The sequence below is a fragment of the Callorhinus ursinus genome, unplaced genomic scaffold, assembly GCF_003265705.2.
Source record: "Callorhinus ursinus isolate GAN/ISIS: 27379988/994484 unplaced genomic scaffold, GSC_fseal_2.0 scaffold2, whole genome shotgun sequence".
In the NCBI taxonomy this organism is placed as follows: Eukaryota; Metazoa; Chordata; class Mammalia; order Carnivora; family Otariidae; genus Callorhinus; species Callorhinus ursinus.
The window spans coordinates 8,843,764-8,861,282 of NW_027397064.1; the positions used below are offsets into that span (position 1 = coordinate 8,843,764).

Here is a 17,519-nt window from a genome sequence, read left to right on the forward strand (position 1 = left end):
TAGTGGTGTTTGGGGGTAAAGGAGACAGGCTTTGCCTAAGAAGAAAAAATTAAACAAACAAAAAAACAAGATTGACATAAACAAAAAACAGTATAGGAAATATAGGAAAGTTCACATTAGAAATAAGAAAGATGGATGAATATTTAAAAAATAAATAATGGTAATTTTGACTTCAGGGAGAACTTTTAAATATAAGATATACATGTATCTTACCTATAATATATACAATTTATATGTATTACATGTGTATTATATATTATACATATGTTACATATAATATAAAAGGCAATTTAAGGGAAAATAGTGTAGATAATTTTTAAACAGTTTGAAAACAGAAGAATAAATTATTTAATCATTTTATTATTTTTTTAATCATTGATTTTAAAATGTTATTGGAACAGAGTAAGACTTGAGACACTAATGTAATTTAAGAGAACACATTGGAGGCTGACATAGGAGAGGAGGAAAAAAGTTCGCTGACAGTTTTAATTGGATAATTAATGAGAATCTGAAACAAGACAGTCTCAATATTCATAGTCTAATAGTAGTATAATGTCTGATTTGAAAAACTCTTATTTCAGTCGGGTTATGGTTGCAGGTTTCTTTTTTTTTTTTTAAGATTTTTATTTATTTACTTGAGAGAGAGAATGAGATAGAGAGAGAGAGCATGAGAGGGGGGGATGGTCAGAGGGAGAAGCAGACTCCCCGTCGAGCAGGGAGCCCGATGAGGGACTTGATCCCGGGACTCCAGGATCATGACCTGAGCCGAAGGCAGTCGCTTATGGTTGCAGGTTTCTGATCTTCAGTCACTGTTTGGGGTTCTAGGGTGGAAGCCAAGGACCCAGAGAATACTGCTGAGTATTGCCAAAGTTATGAGTCAAGCTCATGATTGAGAACATATCACACTGATGTGTAAATGGCAGTAGGATAAGATCACATGGCAGAGGTTGAGATTGGGTGGGAAACTAGGCAAACAGGACCTATCAAGGGGGATGCAGAGGTTTCAGCAATGAGTGGCCATGCTCAGGAAGACCTACAGAGGCAGCAAAGAGGCAGAGGTGTTGCTCTTGACTCGGCACATGAGGAGATTGATAGCACTAATAAAGCAAATGGAGTGAATGAAGTTCTGATTCTAGGACTATTATCTAGAATAGTACAATAGTACATTGACATTTTTTTCCTATTTACACTACTTTCTACCTCTGTGACGTGAACCTGTGGGTATTAATTCCAGCAAGAAGGTAATGGAAGGCCTGCCAATGAACCCTGTCTTGATGAAAACAAAAGTTTGAAATCATCTCATGAAAAATTAATTAAGGGTGGTGTGAGGTGCTTTTGGCTGCAAATAACAGTGAGCCTAGAGGCAGCTGGTTACAGAATTCATCTGCTCAGCAATGTGACATCTTCAAGGACTCAGTTCCTTTCTAAATTTTTACTGTGCTGTCTGCACCACCTTAGCCATCATTGTCCAGCTTGATCACAAAATGGCAGCCTGCCCTCAGAAATCCTGCCTCTAGACAACTGTCCACAAACAACTCACCATGGAACAGGAGAACACTGGAGCCTCTTCTTACTCCTTTTTGTAATAATGAATAAGATTTTTCCTAGGAGGCTTTGAGCAGATTTGCACCTTTATTTGTTGACCAGAATTTTTATCACACACATATACCTGGACTGATTATCGGCTGAGGGCATACCATCGCTACAACTAGACTATGCTACTTCATTCACTAACTGGGTGTATTGAGTAAGTCCAACTCCTGAGCTCATGAGAGGGGGAGGTGAGGCAAGAGGTGGAAAGGAAATGGCCATCAGGTTGCTTGTGTCTGTCTTTGGAGTGTTTCAGTGTCATTTGAAATTACATTAGGGAAGAGGATCACATCTGAATTGAACTTCTCAGAGTAACTACTCTCCCTCATTATTGTAAGGTTCAACCCCCTCATTAGTTGGTATTTCATTTAGGTAGGGATTAGGGGAAAGTTGGTCTGACCTTCCCTGTTGTCCTCATAGGACTACAGTAAAGGACTGGGGGAGAAGCAGATTGTTGGACACTGCTTCCATTGCTGAAACACGTCAACAGTTTTTTCTAAATTGCAAAAGCAGAGATTCAAAGCAAATGCACTTCCAGTCATATCTCTGCAAACAAAGGCTGGAAATGTGCTCACTTGCAGCTATCAGAAGGACCCAGTTAGGAGGAAAGATACTCCAGGCAGGGGAGATGACTGCAAGAAGATTGCAAAATTTAGAGCTAAGAATTCATCACTGCTATAAACAAATTTAAGTAGATTAGCTTGAACAGAGTCAAATGTCTAATGATGGCCTAAAGTAAAATTGTAATTTCTTGAACTACTTGAACAATGGCATTATATTTTTGGTAATCTCAAAATTAATGGGGGGAAAACTGTAACTTAGTTATAAACTTCTAAACTGTCCCCTGCCTTATGAAATATATTGTAATAGAAATTACTGAACCCAAAGTAATTTAAAGTTTGCTGTGAGTAAATCTCTGATACTGTTGATGCAGATATTTAACTATTTTTTGATTCCAAGATATATCCTAGGAATTTGGTGATAGGGTGTGGAGGAAGTAGGGGTGGACAGGGAGTGCCTTTCTCCTAAACATAAACACAAAACACACACACACACACACACACACACACACACACACACATCCTTGATTGATTAATTGTGTTGATTAGTTGAATTCTGTTGTTTTAAAGTTGACTTTAGATTGTTCTTTATATTTTCTACTCCATCTATGATTCTACTCTCTTATATCAAGATGAGCTCACTTTGAAGACTCAGATGGATTTCATGGCACACAAAGATGGCCCAGGCACCTCTTTGGGTTTTATTATAACTTGCATTTGATTAGCTTTTATATTCACTGCCTGATCTAATTTTCACAGAAGCTGTGTGCATTCAACGGAGCAGACCTCAATATTGTCATTTGATGGATGAGCAAACAGAGGATTGGGTTTAAATATGTTTTGTAAAATCATACAACTACTTAGTGGCAAAACTGAGATTTAAGGTCAGGTACTTTCTCTCTAAATAAAGACTTCTTCCTCCTCGTGGTATAAAACTCTGATCTATATTGTCTGACCCTAATTTTACATGTTAGGTTAGAATGACCATAACTACTCTCAAACGTGGAAGAACATGCACATAATTACTTTAGAATGCAGAAGTGCTTTGATAATACACCATTGTTCTTCTCTTTCTTAATATGTAGAAGAATCTCTAAAGGAGAAATCAGGAAGACACTTATTTGAATGGTTTTCTCCTACCACTTTCAAAACAAGGGCTAGAAGTTGGACAAATTTGTTGTTTAATGTGTGTAGAAATGGAAAGACAGTGGCAGACTTGCACAGGATTCAGAACTCAGGCTTTTCCCCCAAACTTCCTGCCTGCACCCAGCTTACCCTCACCCCCACCTGCCACTGACTCTAGACTCTGGGACTAACCTAAAATAGCTAGTCCTCAGTTTCATCCTCACAAAATTTAGCTGATACAAGCTAACCTATTGTGCTTTGATTCACCACACTCAACAAATGTAGTTTAAATATTACAACAAAGGGATCCAAGCAAATAAACTAGCCTCTAATTTTGCAGAGAAAGAAGTCATCTGATAGAAATTCCCAACGTATCTATAGGCTTATCTTTATCGGATGGTGCATCCTTTCTTCCCTCTCTCTGGATGTGATGGAAAAGCTACCATTTAACTTTCCAATGCTCATCGTTTTGTGTTTCCAACTCTATCTTCTCCTGACTTTTAAGTATTAAACATTTCAAACCTCTTTCCTTTAAAGCACTCTTTCTTCTCCTTCCTGTGTCAACACATCCTCTGGTTTCTCCACATATTTCTGGTTGTTCTTGACCATTACTGCTACACTCCCAAGCCATTAAGAACACAAGTTCCTTGGGGTGTGTGTTCCAGGTCAACTCCATATCTGCCCCTGTGAATGCCAGTCATTCCCATGGTTTAAATTACCATCTACTGATCTGATTCACAAATTCCCAAATAAAACTCAAACATCTTTTGATATTCAGGTCCCAATATCCTACTGTGTACTGCAGTTACCTTTTTTTTCAGCTTTCCCACCAGTATGGGAATATTAACATGTCATAGTGTAAAATCATTTTTCACCCTATAATCATTCCCTCTCCTATATGCTCTCTACGGTACTCCCAGTTCACTCAATGCCCAGCTCCCAAGACTGGGCACCATGCTCCACCACTCACTCCCTCCTGCACACCCTAACATCCAGTCCTTCAGCAAAGCCTTCATTCCACGATTAAATTTCTGGAACCCTCTCAGTTCCCTCTTTCTCCTGCCACTTGTCGAGTTCAGGCCAGCATCTTTTTGCATTTGGATTTCTGTAAAAGCCTCTTTCCAAGTTTGCCTTACTTGAATCAGATTTCCTTATCACAGCCAAAACTGTTATTCTCACAGGCAAAACCAATACAGCCAATCTTCTGCTGAAAATATGTCAAGAGTTCCCTGTTTCTTTCAGGATGGAGTGCCTGCATGATCTGGTTTTTGCTTAGTTTCCAAGTGGCCAGTTTTGCTTCTTTCAGCAACATTTTTTTTTTCCAATTCAGTGTTATTACACATAGAGATTGTTGTGATTTTTATTCAATTTGGTATCCTCATTAGAGTAAGAGCAGTGAGTTATGCTTTACAAACACCGTATTACTTCTACATCATTGTGATATGGTTTTATGTTGAATGTATGTAGGGGGAAAATAACATTGGAATTATGGCAATAATCACATTTGTGAGCCAAGCACTCTACCTGGACACAGTACTGAGCTTGCCATTACTAAGTGTTTTAGTTCCTTACAAGTGCTATAGCTTTCTCATATGTGCTTTTCCCTTTGGATCATTCTCCTTTCTTCCCTACTGTCTTCCAGGCATCTCAGTTTTAGCCTGTTAATTATTCTAAAGCCTTCCCTAATTCCAATAAACTGGTTTTAAATGTTTCTTTTATGGAAACTCAGAAAATCCTACTCTTCCCCTAACATGATGGTCATCACATTGTAAATGCCATTGCCTGTTTACTGCCCCTTCTTCCCCAACTAGACTATAAGCATCACGAGAATTAGGAATATATAATAAAAATGATAGATACTATATATATCCCTGGGCTCTAATAGAGAGTCTGACATATAATAAATGTGTAATAAGCACATATTGCTGAAAAAAATAAATCGTTGAATGAATAATAACATTTCAGTTGATCCCTGAAGGATTGGTAAACTTCAACACTCCAAGTTAGGAAAGACATTCCAACAGGAAGGATAGCATATAGCAACACACGGAATTAGAAAACTTGGGGACATGAATAAGAAACTGAGAAGTGAATATTTTGACAAGAGTAGTTAGTAGGCTAAACAGTAGGAGGATAAATCTGGAAGAGAAAGAAGCCTGTCAGAAAGCTAGTGTAGTAATAGAGGTAAGAAGGAAGAACATTTTTTTAATTGAAGTAGAGTTGACACACAATGTTACACTAGTTTTAGGTGTACAACGTGATTCAACAACTCTATATGTTATGCTATGCTTCCCACAAATGAAGCTATGCATCTGTCTCTATGCAACACTATTATGATACCACTGACTATATTCTTTATGCTGTACCTTTTATCTCTGTGACTTTCTCATTCCATAACTGGAGTTATTCCCACTTCCCTTCACCCAGTTTGCCCATCCCCCACCCCTGCCCCTCTAGTAACCATCAGTTTGTTCTCTGTATTTAGGGGCCTGCTTGTGCTTTTGTTTATTCATTTGTTGTGTTTTATAGATTCCACATATAAGTGAAATCATCTAGTACTTGTCTTTCTCTGAGTAACTTATTTCACTAGCATAATATCCTCTAGGTCCATCCATGTTGTTGCAAATGGCAAGACCTCATCCTTTTTCATGACTTTTTTATGACTAATATTCTATTGTATACATATACCACATCTTCTTTATCCATTCACCAGCTGATGGATACTTGGGTCGCTTCCAAATCTTGGTTATTGTAAATAAAGCTGCAGAAAGGAAGACCATTTTTAAAAAATATTTACTTATTTATTTGAAAGAGAGAGAGAGAGAGGGTGGGGGAGGGGCAGAGGAAGACAGAGAGAGAGAATCCCAAGCAGACTCCCTGCTGAGCACAGAGCCCAACATGGGGCTTGATCTCATGACCCTGCGATCATGACCTCAGCTGAAATCAGGAGTTGGACGTTTAACCAACTGAGCCACCCAGGCACCCCAGGAAGAACATTTTTGATGAGAGTCTGAATATTATATGGGACCTTGAAAAACATCAGGCCATTACAATAGGTAAGACAAGCCATTCAGACTGATTTTCTGAACATACAAATAAAAATAAATCAAGAGACAAAAGGATCAAACCATTTTATGTGATTCTGTTCTGAATGATGGCTTGACATACTATCAGAAATTGAGAAAGGACAGGCTTCTATTAGTTAGCAAGTGTCCAGTGATTTTTGGCACCTTTTCTTTCCATTGGCAAAAGGCAAATGAAGTATGTTCCCCAGCATCAGAGTGAGATGTTAGAAAAAATGAAATCTTGCCATTTGCAACAATGTGGATAGAACTAGAGGGTACTATGCTAAGTGAAATAAGTCAGAGAAAGACAATTATCATATGATCTCACTGATATGAGGAATTTAAGAAATAAGGCAGAGAATCATAGAGGAAGAGAGGAAAAAATGAAACAAGATGAAACCAGAGAGGGAGACAAACCATAAGAGACTCTTAATCTTAGGAAACAAACTGAGGACTGCTGGAGGGGAGGGGGTTGGGGGATGGGGTGGCTGGGTAATGGACATTGGGGAGGTATGTGTTGTGGTGAGCTCTGGGTGTTGTGTAAGACTGACGAATCACAGAACTGTAACCCTGAAACAAATAATACATTTAAATAAATAAATAAATAAATAATAAAAAAGAAATTCATGGCCAGGCAGGCCTAGGTGGTGGGTTATGTATTTTGAATGCTAACTTGCAAAGACTTGAACACACATGGCATTACTGTAGGGTTCTTCATATGTACAGCTATCTTCCTTCTCAAAATACTGAACTAAACTTGAACATTAATATTAGAATCTAAATAAGTTAATTGCTATCAATTAAGACATTTTGAACAAATAGAAACAAATGTTTATTTTACAGAAGTCACTGAAAATAACTCTAAAACGTTTTCCTTTTTAGATACATTTTATTTATCTAAATAGCTTTTATTAGGAAAAAGGAAACCATCAAAAAGCAGAGAAGAGAAAATAATCATCTGAAGTTCCTTAAGGAAAAAAAAGTGCCTGACACACACCAGACACTTGATTCACCTCTACTGAAGCCGCAGATAGAAGTGATGATGAATTTCAGGTGTCAGAAAAGTCATGAGGAAAGGTTTTGATTTCTTGAAATCACATTGCACATGGGGAAGTTGTGCACCAAAATCATCACAACCCCCAACCCCATCTCATCTCTTCTAAAAAGGCAAAACTTCACTTCCAATGAAGAACTGAGAGGGTAAGACAGACCTACCATAACTCTCAGAAAATGTCCTGTGACATGTTTTTTAAATGAATGGTCATACCCAATGTAATCTGTCATCATATTTTATAAAAAATGAAATAGAATAGAATGGAAAATGCAGGCCTGAATCACATACTATAAGGCTAAGTATTGTATTAACTTTTGTTTCAGTTACGTGTGTATGTTTGTATCTGTGTGTGTATGTGTGTGTGTGTGTGTGTGTGTGTGTGTGTGTGTGTGGTTTTTACTGGGTCATAATGCAGAACACAGTATCTAATACATTTCTTTCAGTCAGTCATGGTCAAAAAGGTTTGAAAGATCCTGCCCATCCTCAGCCAGCTCCCTTGTTCTGCTCACATCCTGCAGAGTATGTTACAGCCAGAAATTTCCAGCTCCATGGAAACGCTCCTGCCTGGTGTCTCCTGCCTTTAGCACTAGAGACGAATGCTAGCTGACTTAATAGCTTGTCTCTCTCTATGTTGACGAACTGATAGGGGTTAATGTGCTTTCTATTTGTCCCTCCTGTGTCAACCCCCAACCATTTCCAGCCACCAAATCCTTACAGTGCAAATGTGTGCAAAGGGCCAGTGTTTGTTCTCAATGTACAATATAAACTTGCATTAGAGAGTTAGTTGTCAAAGAATTTTACTATTTGAAAAAATTTAAACTTAAATAGACCCTCACACTATATTTCTATTCAGTCTGCCTATTCGCATCCTTGTTCCCCCATTCGGCTTTGGATAGCTTTGGATCATCTTTGTCATTCAGTGTCTAAAGACAACTTGGACTTGAAAGTTGTATTGGTGCAGCCGCCCAAGGTTTCTAGGTCACAAGGAAAAGAAATATACAAATTACTAATCGGGAAACATCTTTAAACATTAAAAATTTGAAGTTAAGGTAGAAATTGCTTTATGGGTGGCACAATGACACACATTCCCAGGCCTGATTCTGGAGGATTCAGCAAGCTCCCTAACTAACAAAGAAGTTTGATTATTTTTACTTAGGAGTATAGCCCTGAGCTGAGAAGCCACCCTTCTCTTTGTCCCCCTGAGGTTGTCCTTTAGGAAGGGAGACTTTGATTAGGTTGTTTTGGGTGGTCTGGGAGCACAGCAGTGCTGACCTACTAGAGCAGCTGAGAGGTGCCTCCACCATGCCTTTTACCAGGCCAAGGGCCATCTTCGAGAAGCAGGCCCTGAGCCTGCCTGCTGTGGTGAGGATCACTCCACCTCGCTATTTCCTTCTGTCTTAAGGCTATTCAAGCTGCTATAATGAAATACTATAGACTGGGTAGCTTATACCTCACAGAAATTTATTTCTCCCCATTCTGGAAGTTGAACTGAGTCTGAACCTGAGTCTGAACTCAGGTGCCAGCATGGTCCCTCTGCCACATCTCAGACTTTTTGCTGTGTCCTTACATGGCAGGAGGGGCAAGGGAGCTCTCCTGGGTCTGTTTTATATGGGTACTAATCCCATTCATGAAGGCCTGACCCTCATGAGCTAATCACCTCCCAAAGGCCCCACCTCCTAATACCATCACTTTAGGGGGTAGGTTTCAACATAGGAATCCGTGGGACACATTCAACAATAGCACCTACCCTCACAGGTGCTCTGCAGAAGGACTGACCATGAAAGCAGAAGGAAGCCAGCTGGCTCACCAGACAGCAGCAGGCACGTTACAGACCCTTCCTTCAGTCAGTCCAGTTCAAGAGCTGAGTTTGCACGTGGGAACGAACAATGCAGACCATGGAAATATTAAAAGCAAGAGCTATAGAAGCTGGAATGATGAAAGGCTGCTTGAGGCGGCTCCCCGAGACCTAGGGAATGGTTGCAGCAGTACTTGAACCTGGGTCTTCAACCACAGCAACAGCAGGTTCATCCCTTTGCATTCTAACAATAACATCAGAATAGTGCTTTATAGTTTGCAAACAGTGCTTACATATATTACTTATTTCACCTTCTTAACAACACTGTGAGGTCATTATCCAGATTTTACAGACTAGAGAGCAGGGAATCTGAGAGAATAAATGATTTATTCCAGTATCACAAAATCCTGATTTTCAAAGCTGCAATGCAAATGAGAAGCTACACAAGTTGAAGTACCTTGCAAAATACTGAGGAGCAAGGATGCTAGAGTGTTCTCTGGGATTGCATTCAAACAAATGAGGGGTCAAAAGCTTAAGGACAGCAGAAATGGGCTAGGGAAAGAGGGTACCTAAGTTACCAGTGAGCTAGGAGTGGGAGAAGCAGGTTGAAGAACAAGTCAAGTATGTGTAAGAGAGTAAGGAAAGTGACAAATGGGCCCCATGCTAGACAGAAAAAGTGCCAGGCTAGCAATCACTCAGGTAATAAAATGTTGCAATTATTCAATGTCACTTTGGATTCCCTCTGCTTTTCACAGCAGCCTTTCACACCAACCCAAATCTCCTAAAAAACAAACAAACAAAAAACCAAAAAAACTGTCACTTTCATTACAGGTGGTAGAGACCACACTTAACACCATTTCTGGGGACTCAATGCTGATGAGCTAGTGTCAGCCTTCTCTTGAGATCACCATCATGCAGAAGTTGTTATTCGGAAAGAATCTCAGGATCCCAAAGAAAGGAAGCTGCCCACTGGGTGATCTGCAACCCCACTTTTGAAATCTGGAACCATGTCTTCAACTACCACAACAGACAGTCCCCAAAAGTGACGTCAAGAAGTAATAGCAAAAGTTTATTGCTTATAAATACTTTACAAGTCAAATTGCTTCTGGAAGTGGATGTGTGGAAAGAACGCAAAGGGGCTGGTTATTTGTGTGCACATGCGCACGCGCGTGTGGGCTTGTACGCGTGACTTTCGTGACATCAAACAGTTTTAGCTCTGTGCATATGTTACTTTGAGAAAAGTGTAAAATTAACATTAGAAATTAAAAACAAGAAGAGTAGAGGGCAAATGAAAGGCGAGGTTAGCCGAAGTATGAATCACAGAGCATTGCCAGATGGAGAACACATCATTCTGGCCCAAGCATAAATCCAGGGAGCTGTCTACAGGGCTGCAGCCCTGAGCAGAGAGACAGTGAAACTTTCTTAATTTCCTTGTGGGCAACATGGAGGAAAGGGCAGCCTATCAGGATGCAGAAAACCTGCATTTTTGATTCCCTGTTCATTAATTCCCTCCATTCATTCATTTACTCAGCCAGTATTTACTGAATGCCTCCCATTGCAGGCACAACTCTGTAGGGAAAATAGGACAGAGGCCCAGCTCCATTGAAGCTGACATTCTAATGAGAGAGAAAATTAAATAAATAAGTGAATAAATAAAAAATATTGTATGAGACAATATTTGTAAGCGCTTTGAAAAATATAAAGCAGTATAAGGAGGAGATTTGTCTGAAGAAGGCCTCTCTAATTGGGTCAGAATGGCATGGGAGGCAGATCTGACCCCAAGATCCCCTCCTTTTGATAGACACACCCTGAATAATCCTCACTCCTGAGTGCTGGTGGAATTTGTGAACGTGTTGGGATTTCACTACTGAGATTATATTACGTGCAAAATGAATCTTATAGATACAATTGAGATCCTTAATCAGTTGACCGAGTAAATGAAAAGGGAGAATTTTCTGGATGAACATGACCTAACCAGGTGAACCCTTTAAAAGGGTCCAGGGCATCCTACAAGTCAGAAGCTCTCTCCTGCTGACCTGGAAGAAAGGAGACTCATGTTATGAACCATCTGTGGAGGGAGCCAATTACCTAGGAGCTGAGAGGTGGCCTCTCGTTGTTAAGAGCTATCCTGGTTGACAGTTTAAGAAGGAGGGTCTTCAGTCTACATCCATTAAGACCTGACAAATTTGGAGAGAGGACACCAAGCTCCAGATGAGATCTCAGCCGGCCAACACCTTGATTTTAGTCCTACGAGATCCTGAGCAGAGAACTCAGTTATGTTGTGTCTAGATTTCTGACCTACAGAAAATGAGATTATAAATAAGTGATGTTTTAAACCACAAGGTTTGTAGCAATTTGCTATGAAGTGATAGGAAATCAATACAGCATGATTCTTAGCAGGTTGCAATTTTGCTTTCCCAAAAGGCAAGTCAAACAATTTGCTAACATTCCTCACCAAATCCCATCTCTCAAGCTTCCAGAATTTCACTTCCAAGGGAAAAGAGAAGGCAGAGCAACCACAATTTTTTCTATATGTGGATATTTTTTCTATAGTTGCACTGGAGAATACCTGGCAGCCAGAACAAGATCCTTCATTGACACGGGGCCCTCCCCTTGCTAAACAAGGCCTGGCTCACCACTTCTTGGGGATTGGCCTGGTTATCAAACATATGGAGCACAATAATGACACATAGGGACTAACTCCTGACTTGAGGATGGATGAGGTGAGTTGGCTCCCTTTGTCTCAAAGCTTCTCAGAGTAATGATGTTTTATGGTCCTTTATGATAGCCCGTTACCCCCTCAAAAAAGGAGGACAGCAGAAAATGAATATTTTATTGGCTCCCATACAGTGGGCATGGCCTGAAATAAAAATAAATGTTCTATGACATTCATCTTTATAAAATGCATTTTCTATAACCATAAAAGGATTCAACGATTCATCTTTTTACATGTCTCTCTGCAGTAATGATAGTAAATAATTGTAGTCACATTCTTAGATGGTCCTTATGCTGGGAAAAGTTTTGCTCAGGTAGTAACAATTTTCTCTTATACAAAAAAAATTATGAACACACTGGTTGGGAATGGACTTCATTTCAGTATTGCTGTTAGGTTTTTCTCAGTCAGATAAGGACGGATTTTGGTGGGGGGAGCATGAGCTAGGATTTTCTGCAGAATAATGACTTTGAGAGCCTCCATATTTTCCCAAACAAACACCAGTTAAAAGTCCCAAACATGAAAAATTCCCTTTTATACAAATGAGTTGCAAATGACATTGAAAGGGTGAAGTGACATTGTGGGGGTACCACTGACTATCTGGCAATAGCTATGAGATGAGTCTCCATGAAGGCGGTAAAACAAAAAACAGAGCAGTCAAGTCAAGGGAGAAAAAGTAATACCTAAAAGGCATTCATGTTGCAGGAGGGGTCGAAGGTTCAACTGGGACAAATTTCGATTGCTATCCTTTATCTGATCCACTTGCTGAATTCTCCTATGCATTGTATTAATTTTTACTTGTTTATCTTGTCTTTCTCTAGATGGAAAATATTAACTATTTTTATTAATTTCTTAACAAAATCTAAAATGATTGGCCACTCCTTCCTTGTTGAAAACATTCTTTGCTCACCTTCTCCCCCTGCACACTCTGTCATTTTTCTTCCCCAGCATCTTTGGCTACTCATTCTCATTTTATTCTTCTAACACTTTCTCCTCTAATGAAACATTCAATTTTAAAGTTGCATAGGATTTGTCTTTGGACATATCTGCTTCTTGCTCTACATTCTGCCTTTCTGTTTCTCCTACACCTTATCTAGTCCCATCACTTCGATTACTACTTATATTAAGAATGTAGTTGCAGGCGCCTGGGTGGCCCAGTTGGTTACGCGACTGCCTTCGGCTCAGGTCATGATCCTGGGGTCCAGGGATCGAGTCCCGCATCGGGCTCCCTGCTCAGCGGGGAGTCTGCTTCTCCCTCTGACCCTCTTCCCTCTTGTGCTCTCTATCTCTCATTCCCTCTCTCTCAAATAAATAAATAAAATCTTTAAAAAAAAAAGAATGTAGTTGCAATATAGCTGCTCCATCTCTAGTTGTATTGTGGTTTCTCAGGCAGAAAGAAGGGAAGGGCACATGGACAAAAGAATGGTGCATGCGCCATGAAAGCAAACACCATCCCTGCAGCTCCCAGAAGAGTTCCTTTTATGTCTCATTGAACAAATCTGAGTCATATGGCCAACCTGATTTGTTAATAAGTCTGGAAATTTGTGCATTTTTAGTTGGACATATTATCTCTTTGAACAAAATCAGAGTGCTGTTAGCAATAGAGAAATGGAGAATGAATATTGGGTAGACAGTGATTCTCAAATCTGTGTCTTCAGTCTTGATCTGATTTTGGAAATCTAAACCAATATATGACATGTTTATTTCACATGCTCAGTTGGATACCTTTGAACACCTCAAATGAACTAGGCCAGTGATATTTCCCACTCAACTTATTTCTGCCTTCCATCTTCCAATGTCGGGAAATGATTGGGTCAATCATTTAGTTCGTTAAAGCCGAACCGTCTGCATCATCTTCACTTGTCGCTCACCAGTTCCCTCCATCCCCAAATTATCATGTCCTATCTCACTTTGAATATATCTGCTTCTCACTAACCTTAATCCTCCCACTCTGGTCCAAGATACCATTCTCTCTTACCTAAAATATTGTGATAGTTTCCTAACTAATCCCTTTGCATCAATTTTTGCTCATTTCAATAAATTTTTCATATTTTTACTTTGAGTAAAAGTGTGAATCTGATCTTAACTCTTCCCTGGTTAAAGTCAATTAATGTTTCCAGAATTCTTAATATAGCCTAAAACTCCTAACTTGGCTCTTACATTCCTCTGCAGATTCTATTACACCATGGCTACTTTCTCCACTTGACCCATATGGATGTTCCTCATTTTCTTTGAACGTGATGTGCACTGCTTTATTAGTCAACTAGGTATTGCAAGAATTAAGCATAGATATTATTTTATTTTTTTAGATTTTTTATTTTTTAAAGATTTTATGTATTTATTTGAGAGAGAGAGAGAAAGCATGAGCAGTGGGAGGGGCAGAGGGAGAAGCAGACTCCCTGCTGAGCAGGGAGCCTGATGAGGGTCTTGATTCCAAGACCCTGAGATCATGACCTGAGCCAAAAGCAGACACTTAACTGACTAAGCCATCCAGGTGCCCAAGCATAGATATTATAACCAATAACTTTAAATGTTGCCATTGATCACTTATGATTATTCTTTTCACATCAACCCATTGTGACTATCCTCTGATACAGCCTTTAGTCCAAAGTTGAAGCAAAACTCAACATTTTGTCAACTTAACCAACCTCTCTACAACCACCCAAATGTATACACACACACACACACACACACACACACACACACACACACACACATTTACTTACATTTCTCAAAACATAAGTGAGCAATATATATTTTGATGGCCATTTTGTGTGAAATATGAGAGGATTTCCACTCAAACACATGAAACTGCTTTAAAAATACCCCTGGATGCATTGGTAGGGCCTGTGTCATCTGCTAGGCAGGAGTCCTCTTCTCCCTGATCTTGACACCACACAGCATTCATCCAACTTTCTTTCTGTCTCCTTCCTGATTGTGCATGGTGCCAGCCTTACCCCACTTAGGCTTATCAACATCCCAACACAAGCTTTCTCTATCTTGTTTCTTTATGTTCACAGTCTGGCTCTCTCAGTTTATAGATGGTGCTCAAGTAATGTCTAAATTATTGGGGATTAGACTCCCAACTGCAAGAGTAAAACTTCCTTGATGTTCCTCTGGCCATATTGCTTTAGCTGTCATTGTTCTTCAAACAAGGCAGTGAGAGGGTCCTCTACCTTTAGCACTAGCCACAAATTATGTTGAAAGACCTTTACAGTTTTGATCTTCTATCTTACTAAGGCTTATTAAATGTTATTCAAAAGTAGTAGGCCAATATTTTAACCAATGTCTCTAACTTCAAATCCCTTATTAAGCATATTACTGTTACAAATCAAATAATAATTGTTGAAAGTTAAAAGATGAGTTACCACTTTCTGATAATAAAATAGGTCATGGGCTGAATATTCTATTCAGTAGAATCCACTTCTAAAGTAGTTAAAAGAACTGTTGACTTTATTATTATTATTTTAAATAGGAGGAACAAGCTTTAAAATAAGGTTATTGTTATTTTACTTGTATATCCTAAATCAAGTGAATAAATTACCTTTTTGAGATATGAAGGAACATTTGGCTGCCAGTATCATGCCAAAGGGAAGGTGGGAGATACTTAGCTGGCAATAAATTTTAACTCTAAGCTAAGAGTGTGAGGAGATTGATAAAGAACCATTCAAGAATGTGTAAGCAAGGGACTCAGTTACAGATTGAAGTGTGGCAACAAAGGTATTATAAAACAACTCCTAGAGAAAAGAAACTACATAAAGATACCAAAAATACTAATGTTTAAATTAATGAGGTTTTGAGACATTGTTTAAGAACAACTATTTTGATGAGTTAATTTGTGCTGAAAGAGGCACTGATGTTCATGATTATAAATCTCCAGAGTTTGAGCAGAGATACCATTTGCAGTCTAGGCAGAACATAGCCATTGCCCATGTTTGGAATCTAGATCATAAGACCCAGAGGACAACATGTTATCAAATTGCAAATTCAATGATCTTCATCTGGAACTGAATTTCAACTGGGAACTCACAACAAATAACATCTTATTTTAGTTATTCTCCCTAGGTTATTTGCATGATTGAGAATGTTTTACTTTTTCTCCCACTTCTTTCTTTTTTTCTCAACCAAAATTCTTCATATGCCACTACAAGATAATATTTTCAGATACTTTTCTATCTGTATGCATGGAATAGCTAAAACTGAGTTCCTGATATTCTGCTCCAAACCATATCCTCTTCAGGCTCACCCATAACTTTATTCATCTAGATGCTCAAATTGATGGACTTATTTTTTGCACTGACCTTTCTTTTTCTTCTACAGCTCACATTTTTTCCATCACTAAATATTTTTAGTTCTTCTTTCAAAATATATCTGGAGTATGATCATTTCCCATCACCCCCATTGACACCACCCTGAAATAAGTCACCCTTCCTGTTGATTATTGTAATAGCCTCCTACTGGGGCTCCTGGCCTTGCCTCCCAGGAGCAAAACAGGCAGAAGGATCCTGTTAAAAAAGGATTTCTCTACTCAAAACTCTATTTCATCCTCATTTCACTCAGTAAGTTTCAGTCCTTACCATGACCTGATCCACTGCTGATTCCTCGGCTTCATCTCCATTCCTATCCCACTTTTCAAGACTCTAGCCACATGGACTCCTGGGTGCATATAGTACCTCCAAGAAGCAGACACAAAGATGGAATGAAATGGGCAAGAGATCTGCTGGTAGAAATTGACAAAGAGGGGTGCCTAGGTGGTTCAGTTGGTTAAGTGTCTGCCTTCAGCTCAGGTCATGATCCCAGGGTCCTGGGGCTGAATCCCACATCGGGCTCCTTGCTCAGTGGGGAGCCTGCTTCTCCCTCTGCCTGCCATTCCCCCTGCTTATGTGCTCACTCTCTTTCTCTGACAAATAAATAAATAAAATCTTTAAATAAAAGGAAATTGACAAAAATAAACACAGCTGGACACTAGCTAAAGCAATGAAAACAGAATTTATTTAGTAACTGTTGACAGTAGGGGAAAGAGCTGGGCTCTATTCTGATGTGTGCAGAGGTGATTTGAATATTTTAAAATGAGAGAGAGGTGGGGGAGGGGACTCAACAGAGGCAGAGAAGCGGACAATTAGAAGAGGTTGGTCAGTGTAAACGCCATCGGGCCCACGGTGTTTGCTAGCTGGTATTACTGAAGTCGGGACTCTATCCTCCCAAAGATCCTGGGAGACAGAGGCTCTCTCTTTGCTGATGATAACATTTCAAAAGACTGGCTCTCAGGTCCTTGAAGATACGTATTCACAATTGTAATCCCTTTGTAGTAAATGTACTAAGAAAGGGAGAAATGGGCCTATTTTCAGATGTGGCCTAGAACAAATAGTAAATTTCCCTGGCAGCCCGTAGCTTTCTCAGGCAGGCATTTTAATGGAGGCCTAGGTTCATCCTAGGGACAAAGCTTTTGCTGCTACAAGTCATGCTAGAGTTTGGTCTTGCAGTTTTCATGTAGGGGTTTGGACAGAACTGTTATGTGCCTGCTGAGAGTTCTGTTCTCATAATGCCCATGAACTGGGTGAGGGGTAGCAGGAAGAGGTAGGCAGTGCTCACACCATGATGCATGCCTGTGAACCTG

The 17,519-nt window shown here is 39.5% G+C and overlaps 1 long non-coding RNA gene across 1 annotated transcript in view; it reads left to right on the top strand.

The window, feature by feature from the left end:
• Positions 1-11,754: 11,754 nt before the first annotated feature.
• LOC141374617 (uncharacterized) overlaps positions 11,755-17,519 on the top strand; it is a 14,305-nt gene continuing 8,540 nt past the window's right edge. Inside the window, exon 1 of the long non-coding RNA XR_012381628.1 lies at positions 11,755-11,912. This is a non-coding gene — a long non-coding RNA (uncharacterized lncRNA). The remainder of the gene's footprint in view (positions 11,913-17,519) is intronic.